Below are 18,798 nucleotides of genomic sequence, written 5' to 3'. Positions count from 1 at the left end.
TTATGTAGCGGCATGTTTTTTTCATGCAAACATGAATACGTATTTACGCATTTTTTAATAAAGTCCAATGGTAGCGGAAACGTTATTTATTTCCAAACGTGGTAATTTATTTTTAATATACAGGATGTCCTAAAAACACTGTAGATTTTCATCAGGAAAAGCGTAATCTGCGTGATTTATTTTACAGTTGTGATGCAAAAGTGTATCAATGGCATCCTTTACTCCTGAAGAATATTGTGACACAACTGGTGCTTAGACTATGCAATTAAGAAGAAATCTGAGCGAGTATGCCACTATGGAAAAAGTCCTATAAGGGTCGGATATTTTTTTTTATAGAGAGGCCAACAGAAATAGGCCAAGACCGAAAAATAGCTCTATACATATACCGAAAACTAATCAAGTTAGGCAGGGTTTGCTGGCGTCACTAAATTTGGCTCGAAAAATACAATGAGACACTATTACACTGGTCCGCTGTGACACAAATTTTATAAACGATTGTTTCAAAAGCGCAGGAAATTCTTTCTAAAGTGGCCACCCTGTATATAACCGTAACAGGGCAGTGAGTTTTAGAAAGGCACGCGCAGATTCAAATGATAACAATTCTGTCGGATGGCTTTGCAAACACCACTACAAAGCGTGGTTTTTGAAGTAGTTAGTCGACTCCTAATTACAACTGGAATATAATGGAAATGTAATTACGCTTTCCGTGTTCAAGTGGACAAAAGGGAGATACCCCTTTGAAAACAGTTGTAAAACTAAACCTGGAAAACATGTTCTCATAAAAATTAAACAGAAGTCTGAAATATGATTACCGGCAGAAGCTTAGTTAATATTTGAATAAAGCTGGGAATTAAACTTTAAGTGCAGCCATTAACAGAAGTCAAGCAAAGCTTTTTGCAACAAAAACCGGCACCAGTACTCAAATAAATGTAAATTATAAAGTAATTTTAATGTTATGTTATAAATAGTTATAATTTGTTTTTTCAAATGCACTTTAGTACTAGTGTACGTCGTCACTGTAATCATGTATTAGAGTTGTTTCAAAATCTTATGAGCTTTGACCTTCATATGCGCAGAAACATAATTTCGACCGTCCCCTAAATTATTCTACGTCCTAAAAACATTACATCTATTATTCACAGTCTATCTCAATCTCTCGTAGCGTAAACAAGCCTTTGATCCGATTACAAAATTACAAATATCATAATAAAATGCCCTATTATTTTATTTATTATTTAATTTAAGCAATAAAAATATATATAACGAACGTTCGCCAGTTGATTTTATTGATGCCCGAGCGCCTTATTTCATTTCTGGTTGTAATAAGGCACGTGGTCTAATTATGAGTCAATGTTTTCACAACGTGCTTATTAGAAGAATTATGCGAATACCTTTCGCGCATTTCGCGGCGCATGAGATTTTGAAACTACTCTACAAATATATGAATTGTAGACAACCTACAATGCATGCGAAGGGAGATAGTGCGCGTAAACGTAACGAAGCGAAGGGCGTGAGTTGTTGTTTCGCATTCGGAGACAGTAATTTGAAGAAATAAACTATTGATACGCGTTTCTAAAGGCCAAAGGAAGCCTCTGTATAAATATGACCCCACTCAACGTTACAGCCTGTATGTTGCGATAAGTCGAATTGAGCCGAATTTGAAATGACACGTTGTATGACTCTGGTCCTGTGAGCAACAGCGCTTCATTGCTCAGACCTTGCCTAGAAAACCCAATTCATTAGTTAAAACTAGACAAAATAACTCAAATCAATGTTATCTATACCAACTTCGCTAAGGCTTTTGACAAAGATATGTTTGATCTGACTGATTCTCTACTGACCCTTTTCCAATCCTAGTAAAATATCTGACGTGCCTCAAGGTTCCACATTAGGACCCTTAGTCTTTGTTTATATACATCATGCAAAATTACAAATACATACGGTATTTAATGTACGCAGTCGACGAATTTATATGTGAAATAAACACCATTAGAGATTGTTACAGACTAGACAATGCATTTGATGTTATTAGTTGGTATCAAATTTAATGTTAAATACCAAAATATCCAATTGTATTATGACTAGAAAGAATGATTCTATTATTTACAACTGAGATAATATAACACTGCACAGATCTCATTACATAAAATATCTTTAGCCGTCTTTATCTTTAACACATATTGATATTATAGCGTCACCTGTATTCAAGAATTTAGGTTACATCATAAGAAATTACAAAGATTTAGTCTACACACTACGATTACATCGTAGGTTTATGAAATCATTTCATATTTTTTAATCTTGGACTGTTCAGATGAATCTTATATTATTAGTTAGTTTTTTCCTTCCTTCTTTTTAATTTTATTTCAGCCCTTGTATATTTTTCCAAGTACAATTAGAAAATAATGCCGATATTTTTTGTTGGTCAACTCACGTTATAAAAAATGCAATATGTAAGTGGTCACGTATATTTTGTTCTATTCGTTCTATTTTACAATTACAGATTATCATTAATCATCGGAAACTTTGTGGCGACAATCAATTAAATAAACAGTATTATTACTAAACAGTAAACAGTAAAACAGTAAACAGTAGACAGTATTATTATTATTATGCTAGTATGCAGCAAAACGCGTTGTAGTAGCAGAAATAGGCTAAATCTGTGGTCAAGCTGTGTGCCGCTCTATTCTCATGATATACAATGCTACTGACTGCCTTAAAAAGATGTGCCATACACTCGACCAAGCAAAGTATCAAACCAGGATTGTTCACTGGCACGCCAGGCCGACAGGGCAGGTATTAGGGTGCCGCTAGATACGTATTGAATAAATTGATCGATGCGAAACTTCATATCAGAGGCAGACATGTACAAATGTGAAAATTTACGTCGTGTTCAAGCAAAACTAGTTTTTTTTTAAATAAAATTATGTAAAGAGAACCCTACCTACAGTAAATTCTGCCGTATTGCAACCGCTCTAACATTTCCGATCTCTACTTATCATATTCCGCTGATGGATGTGTATTTTAAATAATTCAATTTTTGTCATATAAAAATTAAATATTCGCGATTATTCGGTCCGCCCTGTATTTGCCCACGCGTTCAGCTTTATAATCGACAACAAAACAGTCTACGTCGAAATAGTTTTTTTAACCTTCCAATTATCATTAATACAAATAAGGAGATGCTAAAAATAGATTTGCTATAATAAGGTAGGTACAAGCGCGTTCTGCTTACCTTTATTACCTTCAACATTTTAATTGTTTATTATGAAATTACAGCACATTGTTTAATGCACATATTTTGCTGCGAATGTGTGTGTCATTAATCACGCTTAATTGCGTTAACTTTATAAGGATACTTTGATAAATAAGCACAAATACCAGTTAAAAATAACACGACCAATTAGCAATAATTATATTAAAATAAATATGACCGCCAACTGGTTTTCAATATACCTATCTGTGTGTTTAAATTCCGTCTATTTTTAAATTACATGAAATAACAAGAACGCGAGTTCGAAAATAATACAGGGTGTACCATCACGAACTCCATCGAAGGATATCTGGGAAACCGCTAGGATTTTTTGAAATTGTGACGGTGTGATACAGACCGTGGGGCCTACCAAGCTAAAATATTTTCAAGGTCATCGTACTTCCGGTTATACCGGAAGTCGATACTAACTTTCTTATTTTAAATAAGACCCCCTTTATATTATTGCATTTTTGGAAAGAGCATATATTTTTAAGTTGAAAACATATAAAACACTCCATACTTAGGATTGACCGTTTCCGAGATATTTTGATTTTTAAGCAAAAATTGACAGATGCAAACTGTCAACAAAATTTTGTTTTTCTGGAAACGTATATTTATTTTTTTGTGCAAATTGGACATTTTGTTGAGGAAGACTTAATTTATCGAATTTGAAATGAAAATTTTCCAATTTTTATACAGGGTGGTCAAAAAAAATTATCGAATATGAAGTTCAGAAAATGTGGAAAACTCGAAATTTTTAAATAGAAACCCCTTATTTTTTTTAACGTACTCGCATTCTGCACAAAAATTAAGTGTAACTTTGTTAAAGTTTCCCTATACCTAAACCTAGTGGTTTTCATTTTATTTACGAATAAACATATCCCATTTCTTAAATGATTTTCCATTTGTTTCGCACATTTTAGGTTGGCTGTGACAGGTAAGTAACAATCAACATGACAACTGTCACAAATTTTTAATTGTCAAATTTATTTAGGTCGCTATAGATGCTATTTTATTTTCGAAAAATTATTTTTCCGCGTTCGACCTTTATTTTACAGTAAACAAATTATTGAAAAAATGCTCTAGGAACCTTAAATTGACTGGACATTTTGTTACAAAATATCTGAATTGTTCTTTCACGGGCGTTGCATTTTAAAGCAGCGAATTCATTCTAAATCATTCAGCAATGTCAACCAAGTATGATCTGTAATCGATAGACACTTATATTATTTAGAGTTGACTATTTCAAGGAAACTATCGATTCCTATCTGTTACCTATTTATAAATGATAATGAGCCGTCATGATGTTGATCGGAAAAATTGTTGTTCCGCAATGTTATATCACGCACAGTGACAAAGGACAGTCATGAAAGAGACAAGAGTTACAAAATAAAGAGAAAGCAAGTGAATTTGGTAAGCTTTCAAATCAATTTAGTGATGCTTTATTTTTTCAGTCACGAATTTATTTGGAAAATTTGATTAATTTTGTCTGAACTTTTCATGAGCAACAATTTTTTGTTTTTGAAGTGGGAAAAACGAGAGCGATTTTAAAATGTCAACAAAGTAATGCCAAATTGCCAGTGTTGCGAGAAACAACTATTCCGCGGGCTATATGCCCCGACCGGCATTGAATTATACTCGCAACACCTAGTGCAACAGCTAAGAAGTAATGCTAACTCAACTGACAAGACTTCGGTACAGAAATTTATTTAATTTACTTATTTTTCACTTTGAAGAGGTAAAACACCTCGCGCAACAAAACAACCAATAAACAATCTAAAAAATTCCCTTTTAATTACCAAAAGGCGATATCGTAGCACGGCACCATGATTTATGGTGATGAGTAAACGCCGCAAATAGTCGCAACCATAAGTTTAATCAACAAAGAACTAAAACGGGAAAAGATAATTGTTTTGCTGCTGTAAATCTTTTAAGAGCTCAGAGACGCTGGTCACTTAATCTCGTTAGAGGGATCCCGCACTGGTTCACGGGTTTCTGCCTTTATTTGTGAAAATGTCGCGCAAACAATGTAATTTGGAATAAACGCCGTGGCCAATTAGACGCCCACGATGGAAAGAGAAACCGAGCGGATGCGGCTAAAAAAATTGAATCAGCTCTGGGTCAGACTCCAAGCTAAACGAAAATTTTCGTGAAAAGCACATTACTAAACGGATTTCAGTTGATAACCTCAAAATAGAATCGTTTCTTATTTTTATAATATTTTAAAAATTCTAACTGATATTGCATGTCACGACTACTCTGCGGACTAATACCCCAACCAGAATAGAATTACACCCATAATATCTAGTAAACAGCAACAATTACACCGGCCGACAAAAAAAAATTATGTGAACTTTACATGCGGCATATTATTTCCTGTGTATTTTTGTTTCCTGAACACGAATCCATAGTCGGTTTTGCTCCATCATCCTTCAGTTTTCCGTAAATCGCTGAATACCTTCAGAAAATCGCTTAAAATCTTCAGTAAAATGGAGAAATTTAGGAAGTGACGATATCTTAACACGTGACACATGTTTTTCGACATAACATTACCTCCTGGATCAGCATTCGTTGTCAGAATTACTCCATAACCCTCCAGTCTGCAAAAAATCGCTGAAAGTATAAGATGAAGGAACATAAGATGAAAAAACACTAACAATATGTATATTCCTAGACTTGGCCAAAACGAAATTCGAAATACTCAGAATGATTGTAAAACTTAGGTTTCAGGGGGTAACAGTTTAGTATGGTGTGCCACAAGGCACAGTTTTGGGACCAATTATATTTTATAAGTACATGAATGATATTTTAAACTGGAAACGGTATCAGTTTTTGCGGATGATACACTGTTTTATGAACACGAAACTCTGAAAAAACTTTGCATTTAACTTCTTGTAATAAACAAACAGATTTTGATACATTACAAATCAAATATGACGGTTTAAATTTTCAAATAAAACAGGGAAATACTGTTGAATATCTTGAAATAATAACAGACAAACATTTGGGGTGCAATTTATAAGCTCAAATATATGAATCAAATATTACATGTTGAGCAAATGAGGAATTGTATTATGTCTTAGTAGAATCAAGGTTAACATAATATGGGATTATTGCATTTGGAAGTGTAGGTATACAATCACATCAGAAGACTAGAACTCAAAAAAAAAAAAACAAAAAAATTGAACAATAATAATTATTCTAATGAACTTTACAAAGAATCAAAAGTGCTGCATATAAGAAAATTATATTTCCTTGCAGTAGTCATCAATCTTGTATACCAACTTAAACATAATAATAAACTGCTATAGTGAGATATTTACGTTGGCACCATTTTACGATTAAATCCAGTGCTTTGTTGATTTACACTTAAGAGGTAAATAATTATCCACTACTATTGGGCGCCGATGGTACTGCTGACTTAGCAACGCTAACAAAATAGGTACTGATAAGATTCTTTATGTGCAACATATGTAGATACTTCTGTTAACATCTTCAAACTGCTTGTGAACGGCCCAGGCATTAATAAAAAATAATTGTATCCAGATAAAATACTGCCATATTAATCATTTTGCGCGTAGCCGTATAATAAAGCTCTCATCTGTATGAAGTTCAACATATTAATATGTCATCAAATAAAAACTTAGAATCTAAAGACGTGTAATTACCGGCAATAAATAACTGTATTCAATTTACTATTTAAGTAGATACTCCATAAATAACATTTATTGTTTTGGTGGTAGTAAATGCTTTGTTCGTAAACATAAATATAAATACACGTTGCATAAATTGCACACATACTTTCTGATAAAAATAGATTTATATTTGTTATTATATGTATCGCTATTTGCGTTTCTATTAAAAATGTGTTCATAAATGCGACTCAAAGAAGAAAAAATATTTTTTTTTTTAAGGAAATTAATATCTACTGTAGTGGTGTAGTAGGTTAGAAGGACTCCCAAACTCATCTCTGTTATACAGGGTGCTTCAGTCATAATGTCATTAATTTTAACCACGTATTCGGAAAGCCTAATAAAGATAGAAAATAAAAAATTGCTCTTTTTTCCCTATCTTCCCTTAAAATTAATGACATTATGACTGAATCACCCTGTATAGGTACAGCAATTCCGTTCGTAGAGGCTTTGGAACCGACAAGAACTGAAATTAAAATCAGGGCGAGCTTAAGGGTTCTGATAGCGGATACGCCCCCACACAGTCTAGCCCGAGAACAACAACGGTAGGTCAACGGTTCCTAGCTAAGGATTAACAACTCAAACCATAGTATTTTAAAGACTACACGTGACACTACAATCCATTTTTCTGTAAAAAAAACATCGGAAAATATTTACCCCACAGCTCTCCTTTTAACCAGCCTGAAATGATTTTTGATCATAAACTAATTTTACATATGCAAAATTGTATGTACATATCCTTTAAACGTTTCGAAAATATTAAGAGAAAACCATCTTCAGAGTTCAACTTTGAACAATCTATACATTAATATTGTTGTAAAATATTCATTTGCCAATTTTTGGGTTTGTGTTGGGTTGTGTTATGTTTATTGTTTTTTGTTTTGTTTGTGTATTTTTTTATTTTGTGTAACTGCAGATTGTTGTTTTTGTGTTTCACTGTGTACTCTATCTTATCCCTTGCCAGCTGATGTTAGATGCTTGTTTTTTTTTATTAGAGATCTCAGGAGTCGGTTCTATAATTTTTAATGCACAATGCAACACGCCAGAAAAATAGAGTTTTAACTTTAATACAATCTTTATTCAAATTTTTGTGGGTTTACTTAAAACTTGCAACTTGTTAACTCAAAATTGTGAATATCTTCCTCTCTAGGTACTAAATTTTTAAAATTTTTAATAACAATAATAAAGAATATTTTATTAATTGTGTTGCCTTTTCTATTCTAATACAGTTACATACAATACAAGGATTGTTATTCATTCAAAAAAATTTACTTTACTATTAATTAATTTAATCTATTCAATTTGAAATACTTGTTCTTGTATTGCATTTTGCCTATCGTACAGGGGCATAATTTCCTAATATTTACTGACTAAATTCAACTCAAATTAAACATGGCTGTCCCTTTTGATAATTTTGTTCGAGCTCGTTAACTTTGTGAAGTTTTTAAAACTATGATTGATTGTCTTGTATTTATTTTTGTTCAGGTAAGTCCTATAGTTTATTCTTTATCTTTTTTCTAAGGTTTGATGCGACATAAAAGTATCATTTATAGGTTATAGCTATCAGTTTTGTTTATAGTGCACTTTATTTTTTTATAACTTGCATTTTTCCTTGTTGGAAACTACGTAGATGTTTTGCATACCATTTATGGGGCCACTGGAAACCTCTATGGACTGCTTACAACTGGTAACGGAAATTTTTTCTTTGTTGGCAAATTTCTTTCTCTTGACTTTGAGAACAAACAAACTGTTAATTTTTCTGGTGAGGTTAATTTTCTTGCTTGACTATTTCTTTCTTGTGCTAATTTAACATTTATTGGAGCTGCCTCTCTACTCTGCATTCTCCAAAAATTCAAGCCGTAACCAATAAACAAATTTTTGTTTTTTCATCTTTCTGGATTATTCTGTTCCTATTTTTGCTTAAGGTCCCTACACAGAATTTCCAGTCCTTGGATGTCCTTTTTTTAAACCACTTTTCCAAAACACTCCTTATGACTAATACATTTTTTATAAATTTTTTTATAAATGTTCTTTTACTTTAACATACAATTCTATAATTAATTACTAAAATATTCCTTATTTTATGTTTTTTTATATAGGTCATCTCCAGGTACTTGTAAAGCCAACTTTAGTTTTGACATTTGTGAAAATTATTATTTAATTTGACAACTGATAAAAAATTTCATACTATGACTTAAGTTGAATTGAAATATCTTCTATGCATTTACTCGGCTTTCCAGGCTGTGTATACCAGATTCATCCATAGATATTGAGCTTTTATTTGATATACATCACTCTAGGTTTAAATTCTGTTCTCTCAATGTACCGAGTGTTAACAAGTGTCGATGTCATGCATTTTATAAAAAATTTATTTTGTACCTGCGAATTAAATTAAAATTATTATTTTTATACTATGTGATATCCTTAATTATTACTAGTTTTATATTCAGAATATTTATATTAACAATTTTATACTATTTTGTTGTTGCTATAATAATAGTTAATTTGTATACGACCCCAAGTTCGTCAGGTATTTTTCCATTCGAGTCTCTATGTAAACATTTCCAATTTGTTACAATATTAATTTTCTTCATAATATTGTCTCTTATAATGTTTCGGAACACTGTATATATCGCCATATTTGTAGCTTAAAATTCGAAAAAAAAATATCAAATACTTCATTCTCCTATTTAATTTTTTTATCGTTAACCACGCAATAATGATGCCAACGCGTGGTTGTTGCAGTTTAGAGCGTCGATGTTGGAAGCAAAACCTAACTTTTTATACAGGAAACAGTAGCTTACCGCGTCTACTTTTTATTTCAATTACAATATAAACACGCAAAACCCATTATAAATCTCAATTAAACAGTTGTAAAAAAAATGTCGAAGCGTTGGCTATGATTCGAAATAGTTTAGCACCTAGGAAATAAAACGGCAATTAAATTGTGGAATGTCTATATAAATATACACCTTTGCAGTTTCTGATCTAAAAATATACCGACAGATGTCGAAACAATAATAGCTTTAACAAAAGATTAATTTATCTGTTACCTTCATGAAATATAAATGATTTATAAAGGTGAGTCGTGACTGGAGAATGAAAAAAATGCTACTAAAAAAAGTCGGTATAATTTACATGATATATTAATTATAAAGCAAACTATACAGGGTGATACTGGAAAGGTGGAGCCTAGTATGGTTTACAGATGGCTCCAAAATGACCAGAGGGACGGGTGAAGGAATATATGGACTCGGACCCAGATGGAGTGCAAGCTACAGTCTGGGGGAGTTCCCTACCGTATTCCAAGCAGAATTTTTCACGATAATGGCGTGTCTGGCAGAGAATGTACGTAGAGGATATAAACGTAAACTCATATATATGTTCTCTAATAGTCAAGCTGCAATTAAAGCTTTAGGCGCACACAAGATAAGTTCAAAACTGGTTTGGGATTGTTTACAAATGCTGACTGAACTGGCCACCAATAATACAGTCAGACTGTGTTGGATGCCAGGGCACAAAGGCATTTGTGGAAACGAGAAATCGGATGAACTTGCTAGGAAGGGATCCGAGATGGAGTTCATTGGCCCGGAGCCCTTCTGTGGCACATCTCCCAGTGTGGTCAGGCGGGCTCTGGGCAAATGGACTGAGGCAGAACGCAGGAAATACTGGACTTCAAGGCCAGGACATAGCCATTCTAAGGAGCTTATGGAGTATCCTTCGAAAGAAAGAGCAAACGGTTTACTGAGCTTGAACAAAATCCGGCTCAGGAGAGTGACAGGCCTCATAACGGGACACTGTCACTTTAGGAAACATCTACATAAGCTAAAGCATGTAGACAGTCCGGTCTGCCGAGGATGTGAATCGACGGATGAAACTTCTCTGCATATCCTGGGCGAGTGCCCGGGATTTGCACGTAGCAGAATGGCGCTCCTTGGGAGACTCTATTTGGAACCCAAGGAACTGAAAGAAGTGTCAGCAAGGAAGCTTTTGGACTTTGTAAAAAGGATAATTCTACTTGCTGAATAGGACTAGTAGTGGGACGCACAATAGGCCTAATTAGGCCGCAGTGCTATGGGACCTATTAAGACCAACCACTAGAAAGAAGAAGAAGTTGAAGAAAGATATAGGGTGATAATGGAATATTAAGTATACACGACATTTTTTCCATTTCGTAGTATGAAATAACCAAACTTACTTACTAATTAACAGTTATTTAGGACACAGGTGTAAAAAATCATTCAGTATGTCACGAACGGCTTGGTTAAAAGCACGAGAGAACCGAGATGTTTTAAAAACGCATAAGTGCAAGCAAGAAACATTTTGCAGGTCTTACAAAGTTTCATCTTGAATCGCGCAAATTCTCGTAAGAAATGGTCAATATTTCACAAATATTTGAAGAACTGTACAATTTTTTTGTAAACGTCACTTTGACTGCTAGTGTCATAACCAGACATCGGAAACTTTGTGACGACAATCAAATAAATAAACTTGGTCAAGCCTTGTGCCTTTCTATGTTCACAATATACAATTGTTAATGACTGCCACAAAAAATACGTGCCATACACTCGACCAAGCAAAGCGTCAAACTCACTGACACACGCACAAATAACAATCAAATGCACGACCAATGTCTCTCAGCAAAAAACCGGGATTGTTCACTGGCACGCTAGGCCGACAAGGCAGGCATTAGGGTGCTCTAGATAAGTATCGAATAAATTGATCGATGGGAAGCTTCAGATCAGTTGTCAGAGGATTAAAAGTAAATTTAACGTTAAATATGACATTATTTCGTGAAAGCTATTTCAAACCATGGGCTACAAAAGAAAACATATTCCATGGGACTGAAAAGTGTAACTTAAATAATAAATTAAAAATGTTCATCATATTTCGTTCTTGATATGAAAAAATGCACTCTATTCCCTAGGTAGACAAAACAATATTATTTAACCAGAAGTAGGTGTTAAAAACATATGATCCCACATTTTTATCTAAACACATATCGCGTATGTATATGCATTAAATTTATTAACAGGACTATGACGCATATTTGCAGCAATTTATACTGGCCACACAAGTGCAACTAAATAAGTAAATATGATATTTCACTCGACCATTGTTCTGTTACTCAGACTATGAAGGTTTCTAACCACTTAAATACGTGCAAGTTCAAAGAATTGGCTAAAGATTTCGGTAGTTTATTTTATCGCGATACTCAAATGTTGAAACGACACCGCAGAAACGTTTCAGAAACTGTAATTAAAATCTAATTATGTCTACTGCTTGCCATTATTGTCCTTTTTTATTGCTATTATACCCGCAAAACGTTTTCTATACTTAGTAATATTATTTCCGTGATTTGTACCACATTGACCTTCACATTGAAGTTATTCCCGAAAAAAATATAGGATTTTGTGGTTTTGCTAACAAGCCACACGCATCGCTGAACCCATAAAAATTTATTTTCTTTTTTTTTTAGAGCGGTTCTTTTGTTAAATATCCGTGGAATTAGAGATAAAGGTTTACATATTTTAGTATTATAATAAATTACAGATGAACAGATCCAAGGTTTGCTGAACATCGACCCACTTTCAGTGAGTAAAGTCTCACCTTTAATATATAGACTGTTTCTAAAAAATGACCAACAGGAAAGTATTAAAAAAGTTACAGTTGCAGAAATGCAGTATAGCAATGAATTAATTCTTAAAAATCTGCAAGGCAATAAGACACAGCTTATATACGTCTTCAAAAAGTGATGTACTGGGAAGAAAATTAAGAAAACATATGAGTAAAAGGTTGTAAATGTAAAACCATAACAGACAAACGAAAAACGACAGTAAAAATTTGTTTAGATGGCTTGAATCGCTAGGGTCTGTTTTGCGCTTGAAAAACATTTTCAAATTTCGGAAAATAAAAAAATGGTGTCATCAACTTTTTTTCCACAAACATACCAATTTTTTATGATAACTAAAATCATCTATTTTACATGAACATTTTTTGTGCAGAAATTTTTTCTCTATCTCTTCTCCTTAAAAAGTTACAATAACAAACATTATACAAAAATTTATTCTATTGTATTGGAACTAGTCATGACTTAATCAACATTACTGTGAAAAACAATCGCTGTAACTCCTGCCACAAATTTGTTTACATATTAGTTGCTACGTCCTTCTTAAAAAAGGTCACTCCACGCAGAAAAATAATACAATAATACACATAATGACGGTTAAATAAGATAACCAAATATAGAAAAAATTAAACAAATTTAATTGTAACTAATAAATATAACAATAACTAATAACAAAACTAATAACAATGTAAGAACAAAATATAAAATTATGATTATTACTTTAAGAAATTTTCGATATGCATGCCTCCTACCTCTAAGCATTTATCCAATATTTTCCTAACTGCCCTTGTAGCTTTAAACAACGTTTTTCTTGAAATTCTCACAAATATATCGAATCTTTTGCTTTACATGCTCCAAACTTCTCGTGAGTGTCTCGATTTTTTAATGTTCCCCATACAAAATTGTCTAGGGGCGTTATGTCTGGAAACTTTAGAGCCCATTCTACAGACCCATTAATTTCAATCCATTTAGTTCCGAAATATATCTTCATAAAAGTAAGGGCCAATTAAATGCATTTCAATAATGCCACACCAAACATTTATTCTATAATGGCCCTGATTTTGAATGGGATTAACATAGTGTAGATTTTCAGTGACCCAGTAATGTTCTTTTCTTTTATTTGGCTTGCCGTTACTTATAAAACAACTCTCATCGGTCCAAAGAATGTGTAAGAGTCTTATTTCCAAATTAACCATTATTTGGCTACATAAGTCTTTTTCATGATGTATGTCAGATAAGTTATTTAGCCTATAGTCATGGTAACCATGGGAGCTCAAAACTCTTTGCATAGAGCTTCTTTTTAAATTTAATGCAAAAGTGAAAAGAATTTCTAGGATCTTCCTCAAAATATTGTAACACCCTAGCTACGGTAATATCATTTTCTTGATGAAAATGCATTTCGTTAGCACGCAAAATTCATTCTAATCTGTCAAATATTTTTGAGTTAACAGCTTGACGCTCTGTATATCTCACGATATAAGTTAGCAGTGCTTCTGACATTTTTTTGACATCCTAAATAAATTAAAATCATGTCAACTTTTTCATAGTTCGCGAACATTTTTTAATTTTTAGCAACCACTTACGTAGTTCGTTTATCATGCAAGAAATAGCGTTTAATAGAAACTAATATGTAAACATTGACTTGTGACAGCAGTATCAGCCATTGTTTTCACAGCAATGTTGATTAAAACATGACTAATTCCAATACAATAGGAAACATTTTTGTATAGTGTTTGTTATTTTTAATAATAATAATGAAAATAATAAATGTCTTTATTTTTCTTACTTACTTTTTAAGGAGAATACTGAAAAAAATTCTGTACAAAAAAGGTTCATAAAAAATAGATAATTTTAGTCATGTATCATAAAAAAATGGGTATGTTCGTGGAAAAAAAAATTGTAGCGATTTTATGGTTTTTTGATTTTATTTACAAATAAATGGTAACTTTCCATAAAGACTTATTTATTAAAATCAAAAATCTAAATTTTTCAGTTACTAATTTTTATTTTAAATAATGTAGCTAGACAATTAATAAATTTAATAAAAATAAATACCCTTACAATGTTTTTTTCCCGACAAAGGAACGGGCGCAAATCCGGTATTCTACATAAAAATGGGTTTTTTGCAAAAACTACGCAACTTAGGTATGTATAGGGAAAGCTATTAAAAAATTGTAGGGTCTACAGAAAGGCATCTAATGAAATCATAAAACAGGGTGTTCTATTTGAAAAAGTCGAGATTTTTCAAATTTTAAATTAACAGGTTTGGCAAGATTTATTTTTGCCCCCTGTATATCGCAGGTCAACTTTTGATACGTTTTTCGAAAGAGCCATCTTCACCCTACAGATCCTGAAAAAAAATAATTTCTAGCTGTCATACAATCATAATTATGTCAACTACTAGAAGTGACGAAACATAAGAAAACAAATGAAAAGTCGATTATCTCGAAAATTATCAATATTCTAATAGGAATCATAACACAAAGTCCCGTTAATTTTTCACGTAGAATTCGATAATGCCATAAAAAATATAGGTTTCCGTTTAAAAAAATTAAGTTGGTTCCTGCCCAGGAAAACTGAACATCCTGTATATGCAAATATATTTTCATTTGGTGCAGCTCGGGAAAGTAGGCAACTCTGTAGAAAAAAAATAAGTTATATCTTTTATTAACCTAATATTGGACTTACGTGCACTAGGTGGACACGGTGTATATGGACCATGTTTGAGATGCTCTTTAGTGAGGATTTTAGCTGATTCTGGGATAGACATCTCCATCAAAATACAATGGGGAATATCTTACTCCATATTGAATATTATGTATGAGATTCCGAAAAAATATATTTTCGAATCAAGCTAACATCTTTTCTGTAGGATTTGGTAACTAGCCCAGAAAGATGCAAAACAGACAAAAATGATCTAATTAGAAGATGGCGACTGTGAAGTCGTCCAACGACTACGTGTTGGGAATGAAAAGGAACAAACGTTAAAAAAAGATTGATTTAACTAGCCATCCCGCCCGACTTGGCTGCCACCTCCTCTTTACTGAACGGCGGTGTAAACGGGAATCTATTTACGTGAGATAACGCCGGAGCGCCCTAATCATAAAATAACGGCTCCCTCTTCTTAACTTCATCTCCCTTGAAAGGATAATTTTATAATTCTTAGTTAATCAACAAGAGTCGTTTACTTTTACGACTGGGTGTTGTGCCGTAGATCCTAATTATGATTTACACATCAGCCCTTTCAAAAATTTCCGTTTCAGCTTTCGTTAACATCTCCGTTTTTGTGAATGACTGGTTCCAGAATGCCTCAAAATAATTGACATTTTTTTCTGGTCTGATTGATACTATCGAATTTGCGGTCAGGAATAAAATGATATGTATTGTATTCAACCGAAATCATTTAACGTTATAAACCTTTATTTAGGCAAAATATGTTTGTAAACAAAATGGTGTGGGATTCCCAAAACCCGCAGTTGTAAATTACTTGCTTTCATAGTTTATGAAGTCTAGGAGGAATAAAAATCATATTTCCTTCAAAGTTTGAGAAACAAAAAACATTCTATTACCGAGAATTAAAAAAAAATATGAAAAAAATTAAACTTCAACGACTTGCATCTTGGAAAGGAGACATATACAGAGTGTTTACTAAAGAATGAGCCTTATTTTAAGAAAGCTTCCTTTTATTATTTGGATAATTTTACTCAAATTTTGGAGAAGCAGTTTTTTTTGTGATAAACTCGAATGTCTGCTTGTTTTTTTCGATAAATGTACAGGGCGTTGTGAGCGCCCTTGCCACTACATTTTTCCTTCAGATTTCTTTTAAGGATCGATATTTTTGGAAAATGATGTTTTAAAACAGCATTCGATTTGCTTTAAAAAGATATGTCACTGAAATGCACCGTTTTAGAGAAAATAACGTTTAAAATAGGTACAAAATAAGTGAAAATAATTCATAAATTACAATAAATTATTAATTGAAAAGGTTAGTAATGTGGTTCTTATAACAACTGAAAACGTAAAAATGAAACAAACACAGAAAAATATGACAACATTTAAAAATAATAAAACAAAAAATAACCATTTAGACCTAGCTGTAATAGCAAAAAAAATTTTTCTTTTAAATTTGATTTTCGAAATTTCCACCATTTGCTTCAAAGCATTTTTGACATCTCTTTAAGAAATGTCTTCTAATTATTAAGAATGTCGGAAGGATATGCCCAATATCATTTGCTGCTGCCACTATTCTTTCCCACAATAAATTCCTGGTATTAACAGTTAGGGCTGGAATAAACCACAGTTTTAATCCCCATACATATAAATCCAGAGGATTTAAATCTGGACTTCGTGGAAGCTATGGAAGTGTGTATTCAGTTCGTTTTTTAAGTTTTACTCGAAAATCAGTCTTTTTTCGAAAAACACAAGAGAGCAGTAATTTCTAGAAAATTGAAAGACGAATCCGAAAATATCATGATTGTTACCGTAAATCAGTGGCGTACTATTTTATTTAGAAAAATATGCCACCGATACCTTGTATCTACGCCACTGGAGCATCTAAACTTTAAGAAAAGGCCTCAGATTTTGGACAATGTTTATATAAATACTTGTGGTCAATTTCAAATTATTTCACTAAAAAGTTTTTAAATTGTTTAAAAAAATTAAAAATATTTTTTTTAAGTTTAACACCCTGTATCTTTTTAATGAAGCGTCCTAGATAAAAATTTTATACGAAAAACTTCCCTTAAAATTCAACAAAGAATAAGTTTTCATTTTTGGTCACCATTTGTGAGTCACTCTGTATATCGTTATTATAATTAAACGACATAAATAAATAATTGCTTGCAATGTACACAAACACAAACAATGCATTCTTCTACCTAATTAATAAAATAATTTAGAAAATTGATCTTATAAAAAGTTGTCTAGTCAGCCGATACATATTTGTTTCGCTTAATAATGTATTTAATCATAGTTTACAAAACGTATTCCAAAGAAGAAATAACTTCTAAGTAATCTTATATCTTTTATACAGATTTGTATATTTAAAAACGTAGCCTTTATTATTTAATGATCAATCGGTTCTATTAAACAAACAAATTCGAGAGTTATTAGTGGTAGGTGACATTATATGTAATAATAACCATGAAATAAGATAAAAATTGGAATATGTTACCTGTTTTCAATTCAATAATAATTAGCCATAATCATATTAAAATAAATGTAACGTGATATTTGCTACAAAGTATCGTTCCAAATTCATTGATTATAGATTTTGAAAATCACGTGGGCAATAAAATATAACCCACTGTCTAGCCATAAATTATTTTTATTACTGGAAATATTTCAGATATTGAATTAATCTCATGACATTTGTTGACTATTCGCGATGTTATTAATGGAGTATATTATTAATGGTAGCTGTACATTAAGGGGAAAAAATGAAATAATAATAATAATTAATCTCTTTACTTTCACATTTTGGAGTAAAAAAAATGCCATAATTTGAGGAATTTATGGCAGTTTATTTTTATTTCTGAACGTTTGTATTAAATAAATAGAAATATTTTTGTATGCAGACGTTTTCAACAAATGTTGTGTAATTATTCTTCGCATCTCCGTTCTTCCATGATGATATTGGTAGGTCTCACTTCTTGTGGCAATCACGCACAACCGTTGAAAGAAAAACTCTGTTTCGCAACAATCCGTTACTCCTTATCACTAGCCCAGTCAGTTCATTTCTTTGTGCCTCACGTGTAACTTGTGTCTGTGTTGTGAGTGGAAAATGGCAAATTTGCGGAAGAGGAAAATTTTAGAAGAGTTAGAACAAATGAAAAGAAAATTTGCACGGTTGGAAAAGGATGTTATGACAAGTAACACATCTTCGGAGGAGGATGAAGGTATGTGTTATAACCGTAGCTATTATATTGTATGGTTATATAGTTTTTTTTCCTGCCTGAGACTAAGGTTTCCAAATCACAAAAAATAAATTAAATTAAACCAAAGTTTAGTTCGACTTCTATTGCCTTTATGCCATGGAAAAATGTAATGAGTGGTTTTCACTCCGCTTACATGTGTAATTACGCCCGAGGTGCGGTCGCTTGACCTTTGTTGCCCTCAGTTCCTGGGAAATGTAATGAGTGGTTTTCACTCCGCTTACATGTGTAATTACGCCCGAGGTGTGGTCGCTTGACCTTTGTTTGCCCTCAAACCATGGAAAAATGTAA

General features: G+C 32.5%; 1 protein-coding gene across 2 annotated transcripts in view; it reads right to left on the bottom strand.

Moving 5' to 3' along the window:
• Positions 1-18,798, bottom strand: part of LOC108904255 (receptor-type guanylate cyclase Gyc76C) — a 281,683-nt gene that overhangs the window by 132,791 nt on the left and 130,094 nt on the right. The window lies entirely within an intron of this gene.

This window comes from Anoplophora glabripennis, unplaced genomic scaffold, assembly GCF_000390285.2.
Source record: "Anoplophora glabripennis isolate ALB-LARVAE unplaced genomic scaffold, Agla_2.0 scaffold46, whole genome shotgun sequence".
Classification (NCBI taxonomy): domain Eukaryota; kingdom Metazoa; phylum Arthropoda; class Insecta; order Coleoptera; family Cerambycidae; genus Anoplophora; species Anoplophora glabripennis.
The sequence above is the reverse complement of the archived record's forward strand: the minus strand, read 5'-3'. Positions and strand labels throughout refer to the sequence as shown.